This window comes from Phyllopteryx taeniolatus, chromosome 10 (genome assembly GCF_024500385.1).
Source record: "Phyllopteryx taeniolatus isolate TA_2022b chromosome 10, UOR_Ptae_1.2, whole genome shotgun sequence".
Taxonomy (NCBI): domain Eukaryota; kingdom Metazoa; phylum Chordata; class Actinopteri; order Syngnathiformes; family Syngnathidae; genus Phyllopteryx; species Phyllopteryx taeniolatus.
The window spans coordinates 18222591-18236401 of NC_084511.1; positions in this window are offsets into that span (position 1 = coordinate 18222591).

The following is a 13811-nucleotide window of genomic DNA, read 5'->3' on the forward strand; positions in this document are numbered from 1 at the left end:
GGTGGACGACTGGTTACAGCGTCAGCCTCACAGTTCTGAGGACCCGGGTTCAATCCCCGGGGCCGCCTGTGTGGAGTTTGCATGTCCTCCCCGTGCCTGCGTGGGTTTTCTCCGGGCACTCCGGTTTCCTCCCACATCCCAAAAACATGCATTAATTGGAGACTCTAAATTGCCCGTAGGCATGACTGTGAGTGCGAATGGTTGTTTGTTTGTATGTTCCCTGCGATTGGCTGGCAACCAGTTCAGGGTGTACCCCGCCTCCTGCCCGATGACAGCTGGGATAGGCTCCAGCACGCCCACGACCCTAGTGAGGAGAAGCGGCTCAGAAAATGGATGGATGGATGGAGTGGTAGTGATACTTATCTCCATCAATGTTTTTATATATTTCTTCTCCACTCTTGTTTTGCTCCTGCGGAGACATCGTATGTACTGAAATTAGAAAATATAATGCATTTAATAATGCCAAATGCATCAAATTTGATACAAGCATATACACTCTGTTGCTCATCGTCTCCCCCCTGGCGGATACTCCTTTTGCTACAACAATTATGACAGTAAATGGGACTATCCAAGATTGCCAGTTTCAAAGAGTACCTAACTTGTTGGATCAAGGTAAAGAAAATTGTTTGAAAAACTGAAGAGCCTGATATTTTTGTTGTATCGCCAGAACTGCATGTCATGCGTGATTTATCTTTTACAATACAAATGGAAAAACATAATGTAATTTCTAGTGTGAAATATTTTTCATCTAAAAAAAATCATCCAGTCGATAGAGCGTGTAATACATAGGTATGAGGAAGATGTGGAAAAAATACATTTTATAAATGTATACTGGCAGGGTCGTGCACAGAAAGACCTAAAGTGGCACTCAAGCACCAGCCCTTTTGCCCTTGGCAAAAAAAAGTGTCCTTTTTGGTGCAGCACTTGTCCTTTTGCCAAGGGCAATTTTCATTGTCATGTATTTTTAGCCAGCGGGAGACATAGCACCCCCCAGTCGACAATGTGACCATTAGAGTTAAGCTTTAGGTCATTGATTTGCAGTGAGCATGGCATTGTTAAAAGGCGCTTTACAAATAAGTTAACTTATAAAATAAATTACTGGTTGTGCCTTGCTGTGATCAAATGGGTATTTGTATAGTCTATGATGTTACCAGCATGAGCTGCCTGAAAATGCCAAAACAAGTTTGGATGCTGTTGCAAGATAGCAACAATGCTCTAAATTGACACAAGGTAGCCAGCTGGGCTTTTGCTTTGCAGATTATCGTGGGCCGTATAGTTGCCCGGAAACATTTTGTGGATGCAATATTTTTATCAATCCATCGCTTTTTGTATACCACTTTTCCTAATTAGGGTTGTGGATGAGATGGAGCCTCTCCCATCTGACTTTGGAAGAGAGGAACGATATGCCCTGAACTGGTCACAGGTAAATTCAGTCACCCCAATTCCACAGCTCAGTTGCGTTTCACTCAGCATGACCACTTTTATCATTATACCGTATATTCTTTATTGTATTTTGTATATTGGGTTAACATGCAAAATGCCTATTATTTTATTCATATTCTTTGGCCCCTCTCATGTAACTAAGGCAACTCAAATATTAGAAAGACTACTCACTGCAAAGCAAAGCAAAAACATTATAATAATTAGTTATTGATTTCTAAATATTAATTGTTCTTATTTTTAGAACAAAGCCTCTCGTTTCTTTTCATGTTTGATCAACTATGACCTCTAAAAATTGTGCCCTCAACACAAAAGTGGCGATGGGTGGTTTATATGTATGAGTACACGCTAACACCTACACACACACACACACACAAACACATTAGTTCACACAAGCCAAAGATTCTGCAAGTGTGGCACCTCATTCATTGGCATCTTACATCTCATGTCTCTCAGCATCTATGCCTCAGGCTGTTTCCCTAAGGGGCCTGAGGGAAAGGCAGAGGCTAGATGAGTAGATAACAGCATTCACATTTCACTGAGGTGAGAGCTGTTCAAGTTGAAATCCCCACAGCTACAATTTAAAGTAATGGAATCTCCATTGGAACATATCTGTGTGGAGTTTGCATGTTCCCCCGTGCTTGCGTGGGTACTCCTGGTTCCACTCACATCACATGCGTCTCAGGTTAACTGCAGACTCTTAATCGCCCGTAGGCGGTAATGTAATTAATACATGCCTTGCGATTGACTGCTGACCATTCCAAGGTGTACCCCACTTCTCGCCCTAAATCAGCTGGGATAGGCTCCAGCTCACCCGCAACCCTAATGAGGAGATGCACTATTGAAAATGGATAGATAGAACTATAGACTAGATTTCAGGGTTTAAAACTGGGTCCTTCTGAAATAACCAAATTAGACTTCCTTGTATCAGTGAGAAAAGGGGTGGGCAAACCTTTGTGCTAAAGGGCCACATTTAATTTTTAAAATAGAGGTCATTTGTACATAAGGTTAATTAAAAAAAAGTTAAATTGTAAATGTAATGTAAATTAGACTAAATGGTTTATTCGATATTTAATATTAAATGTTGTAATATAAATAATAATAATGATATTTGTATTAATTATTTTGTTCAGTTAAATAAATTAATAACAAAATAATAATTACATTGCGGCAGGGTGGACGACTGTTTAGCACATCCGCCTCACAGTTCTGAGGACCGGGGTTCAAATCCCAGCCCCGCCTGTGTGGAGTTTGCATGTTCTCCCCGTGCCTGCGTGGGTTTTCTCCGTGTACTCCGGTTTCCTCCCACATCCCAAAAACAAGCATGGTAGGTTAATTGAAGACTCTAAATTGCCCATAGTTGTGAATGTGAGTGAGAATGGTTGTTTGTTTATGTGCCCTGCGATTGGCTGGTGACCAGTTCAAGGTGTTCCCCACCTCTTGCACAAAGGTAGCTGGGATAGGCTCCAGCACGGCCACGACCCTAGTGAGGATAAGCGGAAGGGAAGATGAATGAATGAATGAATAATAATTACATTTTATTCAACCAATTTTAGTGGAAAAACTGCTAAATGAATGCAACAAATATTACAGGACTCTTGATATGAATGCTCGGTGCGCTAGATTAAAGAACAGAGGGGGCCGTATGTAACCCGCGGGCCATAGTTTCCCTAACCCTGAGCAGACCATTAGCTACGGAGCTATCAGTAAGAGAGTTAAAAAAGGTAGAAATACAATATTTTCCTGCTTATTCATGGCCAAAAGAACAAGCAGTGGAGTCTTACATGGAGAAAACTTGTTTTTAAACAGCAACAAATTGAAAGTCAACCAGTGTCACTGCAAGAGTGTCTTGAAAGTAAGGCATGAACGGACTACTTTATTGGGAACACCTGCATAATCTTTTGAGCTTTCATAAAAGAACAGTTTTTGTTTTGGGGTTTGTTTTGTTTTTTTAAAGGATATTTTGGGAAAAGTGGGACCTGAATTGAAAGGGGAAAAAAAGGACAGCCAAATTGTAACGATCATCTATTATGGCATTAGGGTCTGATTCATTCTCTGCCTCAAAGTACACATTAATGAAAAACATGTGGATGGAAAGTATTTGCACTGCAATAAAAAAAAAAAATATTCTAGTTTTTTAAACTACTCGGTGTACAACTGGTTACCACATCTCCCTCACAGTTCTGGGGACAGGGGTTCAAATCCCGGCCCTGCCTGTGTAGAGTTTGCATGTTCTCCCCGTACCTGCGTGGGTTTTTTCCGGACACTCCGGTTTCCTCCCACATCCCAAAAACATGCATGATAGGTTGATTGGCGACTCTAAATTGCCCATAGGTGTGAATGTGAGTGCGACTGGTTGTTTGTTTCTATGTGCCCTGCGATTGGCTGGCAACCAATTCAGGGTGTACCCCGCCTCCCGCCCGAAGATAGCTGGGATAGGCTACAGCAGCCCGCGACCCAAGTGAGGAGAAGCGGTATAGAAAATGTCTTCAGCACCACAGTGGTTCAATGCACACATCGAGGCCTACAGTTTCAGACTTCACTTCCCCTATTAACTGCTGATATATAACAAGCGATCCAGTTATATTGCTCTGTAAATGAAATTGTATTAGGTTAGAATGAATAATTGTCCAATTGGAACTTTATGGTCCCCTTCATATTTTTGAGGATGACTCCTTTTATAAATAGGTTGTCCCCAAATTTTATTGGGGCTTGTTCTTTGGTTCCTAATGAGAAAAGTTGTTTTGCTGCTTCTCTTCCTCTGTTTTCCATCTGTGCATCTTGGTGGTTGGTGGCTTGGAATGCCGTGTGAGGAAGATGAATGGAGGTAGTAAACCCGGGCTGGAGACAGAAAGAAGGAGAGTGAGTGGAGGAGAGATGTATGGCAGTCCACATCACCTCAGACAGAATGATAGATGAGGGGATTATAAAGCAGGGCCACTTTCAACAGTGATCAAAGTTAGAGTGCTTCCCTGCACATAGCAGCCAGACTGGTGCACGGGCCAAAAAATGTGAAGCAGGGTGGACCCTTTACTTTGGGAAATTCCATTTTTACTGTGAGTAATACATGTACAGAACTGTATATCACTCTGTTGGTTGGAATTGCGGGCCGTGGGTGGGTGATACTCTTGTTTCTTTGTTTGCTCCAGTCATCGGTCACTTAAAATACAATGACATCACAACGGAAACATTTAAACACCATTGCTTAGCCTATTGCTGGAAACTCAATATGCATATTTAGTAGGCACACAAATCAAATCTCCCAAGGCGGGTGCATTACCTAAAAATGTTTTCACCGCGGCAATGACACATTTCTCCAATGCATTTATCTATGCATGTCTTCAACATGATACAGAATTTATGCATACCTGAGCGCATTCCAGGTGTATGCATTAGTGCGTAAAGCATTTGGTGCGATTGTGATTTCGGCAAACATGAGTGAATACAGGTAAAAGCTGAATAATGGATTCAGCCGTAGTAAGAGTAATCAGTGAACCCTGAGCTCAGCCTATTGAAGTTTAATAACATTCTGAATGTCAGAACACATGACAGCAGAGAAACATAATCCCCTCTCCCTGAAGAGAGAGGCTACAAGCGCTCTCTCTCTTTCTCCCTATCTCTTTCTCTCTCTCTGTCTCTTTCTCTCGCTCTCTCTCTCTCGCTCACTCTCGCTCGCTTTCTCAGTCTCGCTCTCTTTCTCCCTCTCTCATTCTCTCTCTCTTTCTCAATCTGTCTCTCTCTCTCTCTCTCTCTCTCTCTCTCACTCTGTCTGTCTCTCTTTTGCTCTCTCTCTCTCGGGCTCTCTCTCTCTCTCTTTCTCTCTCTCACTCGCTTTCTCTCTCGCTCTCTCTCTCTCTTTCTCTCTCTCTCTTGCTCTCTCTCTCACTCTAACTACATTCTTTTATTCCTCTCTTCCTCTGTTAAATAAATAACACACACACACGCACATAACAACATCAACAAAGGCTTTCAGATTAGCCATACTGATTTAAACTGCATTTAAAGAGCTGCAAATGAGGGAGTGTCAATGTGCCTTGTGGGGTTTTGTCACTTTATCACATCCAGGTTTCTTTGTGTTAAGGACTGCATCTTGTGTTTTGCTCAGTGTAACTACGCCTATTTGTGTGACTTGTTTGTCACCATTGTCAATATTAATCGCTTCGCTTTGCTTGCCCAAAGTCAGCACCTTGAAATACATCACTGGTTTCTATTTGTCTCTCTGTTGCAAATTTAACAACAAACAAATGTAAGTCATTATTTGCTCTGATTACACTGGGTTACAAAAACAAAATTTTTGTAAAGTGTCTGTTTTCTCAACTGATTTGCATCACTGAATCCGAAAATTACATCCTATTCTCTCATTCAGGTCAGGTTTTTATGACAAGTTTTGAACAGTTTATTAATCAAATGTTACAAACTTTGCTTACTGTAAATTGAATAGTAGTCACTGATAAAAAGAACTACCTATAAATTGAATGTTACGTCACCATTGCTCAAAATTCACAGCTTTTATTTGAACCTCTAACGTGAAAATACTTCCGAAAAATACTTAACAAAAAACAAAAACGTGGTCATAGTTGAAAAAGTTGACCCGATTGAGCAAAACCAATGTGATTCAGCACATCAAAATTTTCCTAAATCAGCTAAAATCAATTTTAGACAATACATTTCTTGTTGACCAGTGTTATTTTTGTAGGGATGGCCATCATCTTGGGATTGTGTATGCTGCAAACTTGACCAAACCTTTTACATGCATTTGGTATTTTTATGTTTATATTGATGTTTTCATATTTGCAAACAACCATCTGTTCTAAATATTTCTCTTTGAATGGCTCTCTTCATAGCAAAAATAATGTGTCGTAAATATGAAATCAACAGCAACATCCCTTTTATATTTATGCTTATTTGTACAATTTGTATCCCACAGTGAACTGTAATCTTTGAAATTGGCTCGTCACACTAACCTCTGGAACCTAAATTATGTTTATTTGCCCCTGCATGAAAAATAACACTTTTTGGTTCCTGTTGTCTTACCATGTTTGTCCCAACAAAAAAAGAAAGAAAGAAAAACTTGCAACTTGCATATTCAACCTGTTGATCATTAAACTGCAAGCAGAGAGAATTGGCATCTATCAAGACCTGAAGTATTTAGCTGCTAACCTCCAGTACAGCAAATGTAGACATATCACTATGAGCTCGATGTGAGTTTTTCAATGTGTGGATTTGAATTTATCCATGCATACAAACAATGTTGAATTTATAGTGCACAGTATTTGGTTTAGTGTTTCACCTCTTATGGAAAGCAATATGAGTATATACAGAGTGTAAATGTTACATTTACATTTGATAAAGACTTTGATTTGAACTTGTAACTTGCTGATTTCCAAATGCAACTCATTTGTCACATTATCAGTCAGTCACTGAAGTTATAGGAATGGCTGTATGTGAATGCCCCATTATCATAACTTTGCCTTAATGTAGTTATTGGATGCCTCAGTGTGCATCTCTATTTATTGCTGTCTCCTGTGAACTTCCACTCTGTCACATCTTTGACACTTACGCGCCACACTCCCCCCATCTTCACGTTTTCTCACTGTCCCTCTCTAATCTGTAAAACCGGCACATTTGGCTCGCTAAAGTGATGGGAGGAAATGTCGTATTTCTCTGCGAGCAACGGACCATCAAAACGGAATGTCAATTAATTCGCTCTTGTCGCTGTGGATGGAGGGATGACTGGCTTTAGGAAGGGAGGATCACAGGAGCAGCCGTGGCCTATTGTGTGTGTTTTTATAAGACACGGCGTTTTTCTGATGATTATTCTAATCCCACCAAGGATTTGTCAGGCCAAAGTGGGTGTCTTATCGTCGCGCCACAGTCATTCTCTCATTAAAACACAATCACAGGCCACCAACTCCAATAAACCTTCAACTTGCTTTTTGAAAAAGGACAGCGGCATTGAGAGGAGGCGGAGGGACTGCTGGAAATGCAGATTACAGCAGGTTCGTCCGTCCATGATGGTAAGCAGGAGTGCTGTCACGAATCACTTCTAAAAAAGACTGCATTTGATGACTTGTTTTAAAATCTATTTTAATAAAAGTGTTACTATTAAATAAAAGGCTGTGGAAATAAAATAAGACCTTGTGGGATTTACAATGTCAGCACTTGATTGCTTTTGGTGGAAATCAACAAAAATGCTTGGTATGAATTAACAAATTAAACATTTTGGACCCAGTTCCTTTTCATTATCCATCCGTGATCAATTGGTGGGACGCAATTGCCTCCCACAAAAGGCTTAAAAGAAAGCTTGCGTAATGATGGACACTGGTGATGCCTAGGACCAAATCCTCATTTTTTTCTTGAATATTTATTCTTTTAGTAACAGAAAATAAGTAGACCACTTATTATTTTCTTATAGTTGTTATTATTAGCAAGTTGGCTTGAAAACCTTGCACTACAACTACTTAACTGCCTATTTAATTTAGCTTTGTAGTTATAAATAAATATAATAGTTACTTATAGTTAAAGTTATACATATATATATATATATATTGTTGGATGTATACTGTTACTGCAATTCATTACAAAGGTAAGACCAATTTAAAAATAAGAGAAATCACAGGTATTAATGTGATGAGTTATTACATTAATTTGGATGTACTTTGACAGTGTTGACCCTGTTTTTTAGGTTTAAAGTAATTTGGTGGGACACATCATGAAAATGTGATAATATGAAGGAACGGAAGAAATGAAATGTGGTTTATCCGTCTGCAACAGGGCTTGCAGTCTATCAACATGATAGAATAGACTATAATTTATCTATCAACACTGCGGTTTAAAATACATCTGATGTCCTTATACCAGAATATTTCAGTGCATTTAGTGTATTAATATACTAACACTACATTACTGTATATTGTACAGAGGTCATATACAGTATATAATGCGACAGAAGTCATTTAGATAGTCACAACTGTTTACACACTACACGACTGTATACACTTAATGTCTGTGTAATGTAGTGCCTATATACAGTAGTATATGCATTAAATACGCGATATACACTGAAATATTGTGGTATATTATTTTAAGCACATAGCACACAACCTAAATTACAGCAGACTAGCAGAAACAATAGCGTCAAATAATCGTCCCCATTAAAGCAGTCAGCAATGTTTCACCATACATAAATTCGGCGGACAAAGTTAACAGTCGTTAAGACTCGTCGCTACCAAGTCAGCACAGAAAACGACGGCACTCATGATCCATGTCCGAGTCCGACACTGCGTGAGAACGCATTCCAAGGCCAAGCCCTGATGGTTCGACACAGACAAACCATATTTTCATACATTTCATGATTCCCAGCAACAATTTTGTACTATTGACTTGCACAGTTGCAATATCTCTATTTGTATATTGTGTTCCCATGAGCCACGGCCAATGTAAATATTTCATTCTGTCCTATTATGATTCGCATATATGTGAAAAAATATATGGATGATGGATAGATGAATTAAAGTGCCGGGTGTGTTATGTGGTGACCCCTAATGGGACAAGCCGAAAGGAAAAGAAGAAGATTGGCAGTAGTAACAGCTTAATGGCATCACATAAACATTTGTGTCTGTTCCTGAGCTGAGTTTGTTTGATCATCTGAACAGAAATATTTCAACAAATATTAATTAGCCAGCGGCACGGTGGCCGACTGGTTAGACCGTCTGCCTCACAGTTCTGAGGACCCTGGTTCAATCCCCGGCCCCGCCTGTGTGGAGTTTGCATGTTCTCCCCGTGCCTGCGTGGGTTTTCTCCGGGCACTCCGGTTTCCTCCCACATCCCAAAAACATGCATTAATTGGAGACTCTAAATTGCCCGTAGGTGTGACTGTGAGTGTGAATGGTTGTTTGTTTGTATGTGCCCTGCGATTGGCTGGAAACCATTTCAGGGTGTACCCCGCCTCCTGCCCGATGATAGCTGGGATAGGCTCCAGCACGCCCGCGACCCTAGTGAGGAGAAGCGGCTCAGAAAATGGATGGATGGATGGATGGATTAATTAGCCATTCATCTGTGGCAGGTTTCAAAACATAGATGATGGCTGCTGCTACTTTATGTAATATACTATTGTTCTCAGTTATAACAACTTCACGTTTGTCTCTCTCATAATTTTACTTTTTTCTGTTTAAAATGGCACCTTCATTTTATTCAAATTATTATTATTATTATTATTAAAATGACAAAAAATAAGCAAAAAATTTAAATAAAATCTAAATTTTTAAATAGTACATTCTTATTTCATTTGCAGCATCTCACATTCCATTCTTAATAATTCAATGTGGTTACAATGAATTCCTTTGTTTTTAAGTGCAGTTGTCTGTTCAAGAAGGACTGATTTGTTTTTTTTTAATCAGAAGTCACTTTCTTGTAGTCCAACAAACAAATACCAATTAGGAATGCCTGACAAATACAATGGAATTGTTTTTACCTTTGCAGCTGTAACAGCTAACACTGTTCTGGGATTTTATATAATACGCTGTAATCGGCACAATGGATTTGAAATAAAAACCATAAAGATGTCAAAAATATGTCATTTACCACTTCGGAATTATAATTATTTTATGCAGTGTATCTTGATTTTCTTTGTCTCAAAAGCATTTGGAGATTTGGCAACTGTAAAATACACTTGTTAATGATTTGCAGTCAATGAGCATGATGAAATTTCCCTGGAGATGCTATGCCAGGCCCTCAGCGCATCCACTTTCACAATCACCTGTTCGTAGTTCATGCTGCCTTTATTCTTCTTCGTCTTCAGTTACTGAAACGCCTGCTCTGTTCCGTTAAGATCAGACCGCTAACTTGACTATTAAGGATATTCCCTTTCTTTGCTCTCAATATGTATTGAGTTCCTTTTCATTTTAGACAACTACAATGGATGATGGCAGAATCCTTTCCTCAATGAAGACATATCCCATCACGTCAGCAGAAGTCAAGAACACTAGGGAGAAGGTAGACGTACTGTTGTTAAAATCTATAATCAAGAGTTCGAAATACAGAAAGTTTTCAACAAAGTGCAAACCACTGGGAACATTCATGCACAGGAAAGCCAGATTTGATTTTGCCACAACAATATGACATTTTTTTTCCCCCCATTCTATCACCAAATTCAGAGTTTCCTCCCTGGAAACGATTTGCTTCACTGTAGTCTCTTTCACTATTCAATATTTATAATTATGTCAATTACTACTTCTTAAAGTTGAGAATCTACACTTGAATTACATCTTGAAAAAATATTAAATGTGCTTATGCATTTGCAACTAACTACAACATTTCGGGAGGTGTGAGGTCCGATGTCACTGATGTTGGACCTGAGAGAAGCCCTGGTTGACGATTTCTGTTCTAGTGCATTGTGAAGGTGTTTTGCTGATGTTGAAGACCTCAACATCACCTATGGATTCACAGACTTTTCTCTACCTTCCACAAAGTTGGATCCATATGATTGTCCAAAGTTGGATCCATATGATTGTCCAAAGTATGTTTTTAAGATAAAGTTAAGATAATCGATTGATTTATGGGCATCTGGCACAACCTGACTGAACGCTTAATTGATTAGAAGTTGTGTCTATACTTTTGCCCATAAAGTGTAAGTGCATATTATGAGAACTGATAATGTCAGCATTCAACAGCAGGCAAAAGGTCAAGTTTGCAAACAATTCAATAAACTCTTTGTGTGTAAAATGTCAAGCATTTTATTGGTCTTTTGGATTTATATTTTTGAGGAGAAACCTTTACAGCGAAATTTTATTAGAAAAAATGACTGTTATTAGTCATATGATTGTGTTAGTCAAATATAATACATGACTTATTAAAAAGATATGTATAATTATTGTTTTGTTTTGTTTGGATTTTTTTAAACAAATTGAGCTTGCCAGACAGTTCTCCATTCCTTAGGCTGTTCATATAATCAAGTTTTTTTGTGTGTTTTTTGTTTTTTTTGGGGGGGGTGGAGACACCCACCATCATTCATTAACTCTGGAAAATTGTTTTGACACATTTCAAACTTTTTACATGGAGTCAATCTTATTACATTGGGCTACCTCTGCTTCTTTGCCCTTCAGATACATTATTTGGCAACACACACACAGACTATTTGATACTGATTTTACAAGTGAGATTTCTTAATGAAAGAAGCCCAACAGCCAGGTTTGTGTCACCACAGGCGGTAACGCTATGAACCAGTGAGCCGGTTGCATGACATCATGTCTCCAGCAGAGCCCCACTGCTTCCTGTTTCCCCTTCACTCCGTCTCTCAGCAGGTGATCTTGATCAGCCACTTTTTCTTTGCTTGTTTTGTTTTTTTTTAAATCAGGATAAATCCGAAATTGTTTATTTTTTTAAATCCCTTTAGCTCACATACCCTGAGTCAATGTTGCTGCAGTGGTTTATTGTGTATATCAAAGAGGCAAATAGTTTCCCTCACTGCAAAATAAAGCATGTGTAGCCATCCCATCCCTCTGTTAATCAAACATTAATTATTTAGTTATTGCGCCACAGCAAATCATGTTTGTGTGTCTTTGTAGGGGAAATGAACAGCTTTGGAACTCCCCAAAAATATGTCCCAAATGTTGCACAAACACTTTAGGCTTGAACCATCCTCATGTGTGATGTCATGATTTCAAATTTTGTGAGACTTCACCTCACTGGGCATCTCACAAGGATTGACTCACAAAGTGTTTTGCTTTTCTTTGGCTTTTTTAGTTGTTGTTTTTTTTTTTAAAGTAATACCACCACCACCAGAAGGGTATGGCAAAGAGGAAAAGTTTATGATGACCATAGTATCGGAAATTGAATTTTTTGTGTACACGTCTCTGTCCTGGCTGTGCAGTATAATATGAACAATACTGTACAGTAAAGTGAATATCAATCTTGAGAAAAAAAATGCATATTAATGAAAGTATAATGAATAATGACTTATACATTTTTAATTTGCACTGAAAACATGTATTATGTTTTTATTTCTCAACCAACAAATTTGATTTTGTTTCCAAAAAACTTACTTGCTGTATGTGCAAATGCTGCCTGCCTACAGACAAACCAGTACTGTACTGTATATACAAATTGGCTCATGACTTTGTGTTTTGTGACAGTATCGCTTTGCAAACATACCAATGTAGATACAATAAACAAATGGATTTTTTTTAGAGATTTTAGATACCATATCTAATCATTTTAACAAATGTAGCAACTTTTAGCTAACAAACAAAAAACAAATATCAGCCGAAATTGAGCTTCTTCCTCCACATTTAATCATCGTCGCCTTCATTGCTGAAAAAGGGTCAAATGATTCTCACCTCAAATACAAAGTTTGTGAATTGTTTAATTTTGAACTCACGCTTGATATTCAAGCAAAGATGTTTAATAATAAAAAAAATAATAATCGTATCTCAGAGAACAGGCTCATCTATTTCTGTAGACAGACCCCAGTGAGTTATGCCATAATTACAAAGAATAATAATTCAATATTCCTTTACTTTTCGAACCGCTATTAAAACAATCTCCTGCAATTCTCAGTCTGACATTTATCAAACACTGCCACCCACAAATTCCATCCCAATCCAAAATATACCCTCTAGGAAGGATTTCGTCATCATTTCTGTCTCAGTGAGCAAATGTCAGCTGTTTAACAGCAGGAATGTAACAACACCCAAACACATACATGCACACACAGTCACAGTCAGTTCCCCCTTTTACAATAACTCCTACAAAACGCCTGTCATCCTTAGTCATAACCATACACAAGCAGGGAGTCAGCACAAGCCCATGGATCATTATAGTGGAGAAAACCTGTGGCTTTCTTCGAATGTAATGGCCTTTGATGTCGACGCTGAGCTGCTTTACAGAACCTCATTGAAGCCACTGACACCTCTTTGTCATTTGCCTGCTTCCTATGCAGAGGATGTTGGCTGAAAACACTTGTGCTGTACTGCTTTGCTCCTTGTGTGGCTCATGCACACCTACTCAGATCTTCCTCACTCTTAATATGGTAATTGCACCCTCAAAAAGAGTTCTATTCTAGCTTTGTGTAATTGATAGGCTCTTTTTGTTGGCGAAATTTCAATGACATAAAGGCATTTCAGCTCAGAAAAGCCACACATTGATATTAGGTGGTTTTCTGTTTATAATGTATGATTGATGACAATGTATGACATATTACTATTCTTTCAAGGCTACAGAGTGCCCCCTGGTGGAAGAATGGCTTGAGTAAAATTATGGGACCCTTTCCAAATAGTTGTTGGTTGTGATTAGCAAATAACTCGTAGTAATTACCAGATTCATATTAAAACCAATAAAAGGAGAGAATTTGGGAGCATGACAAGCTAAAAAAA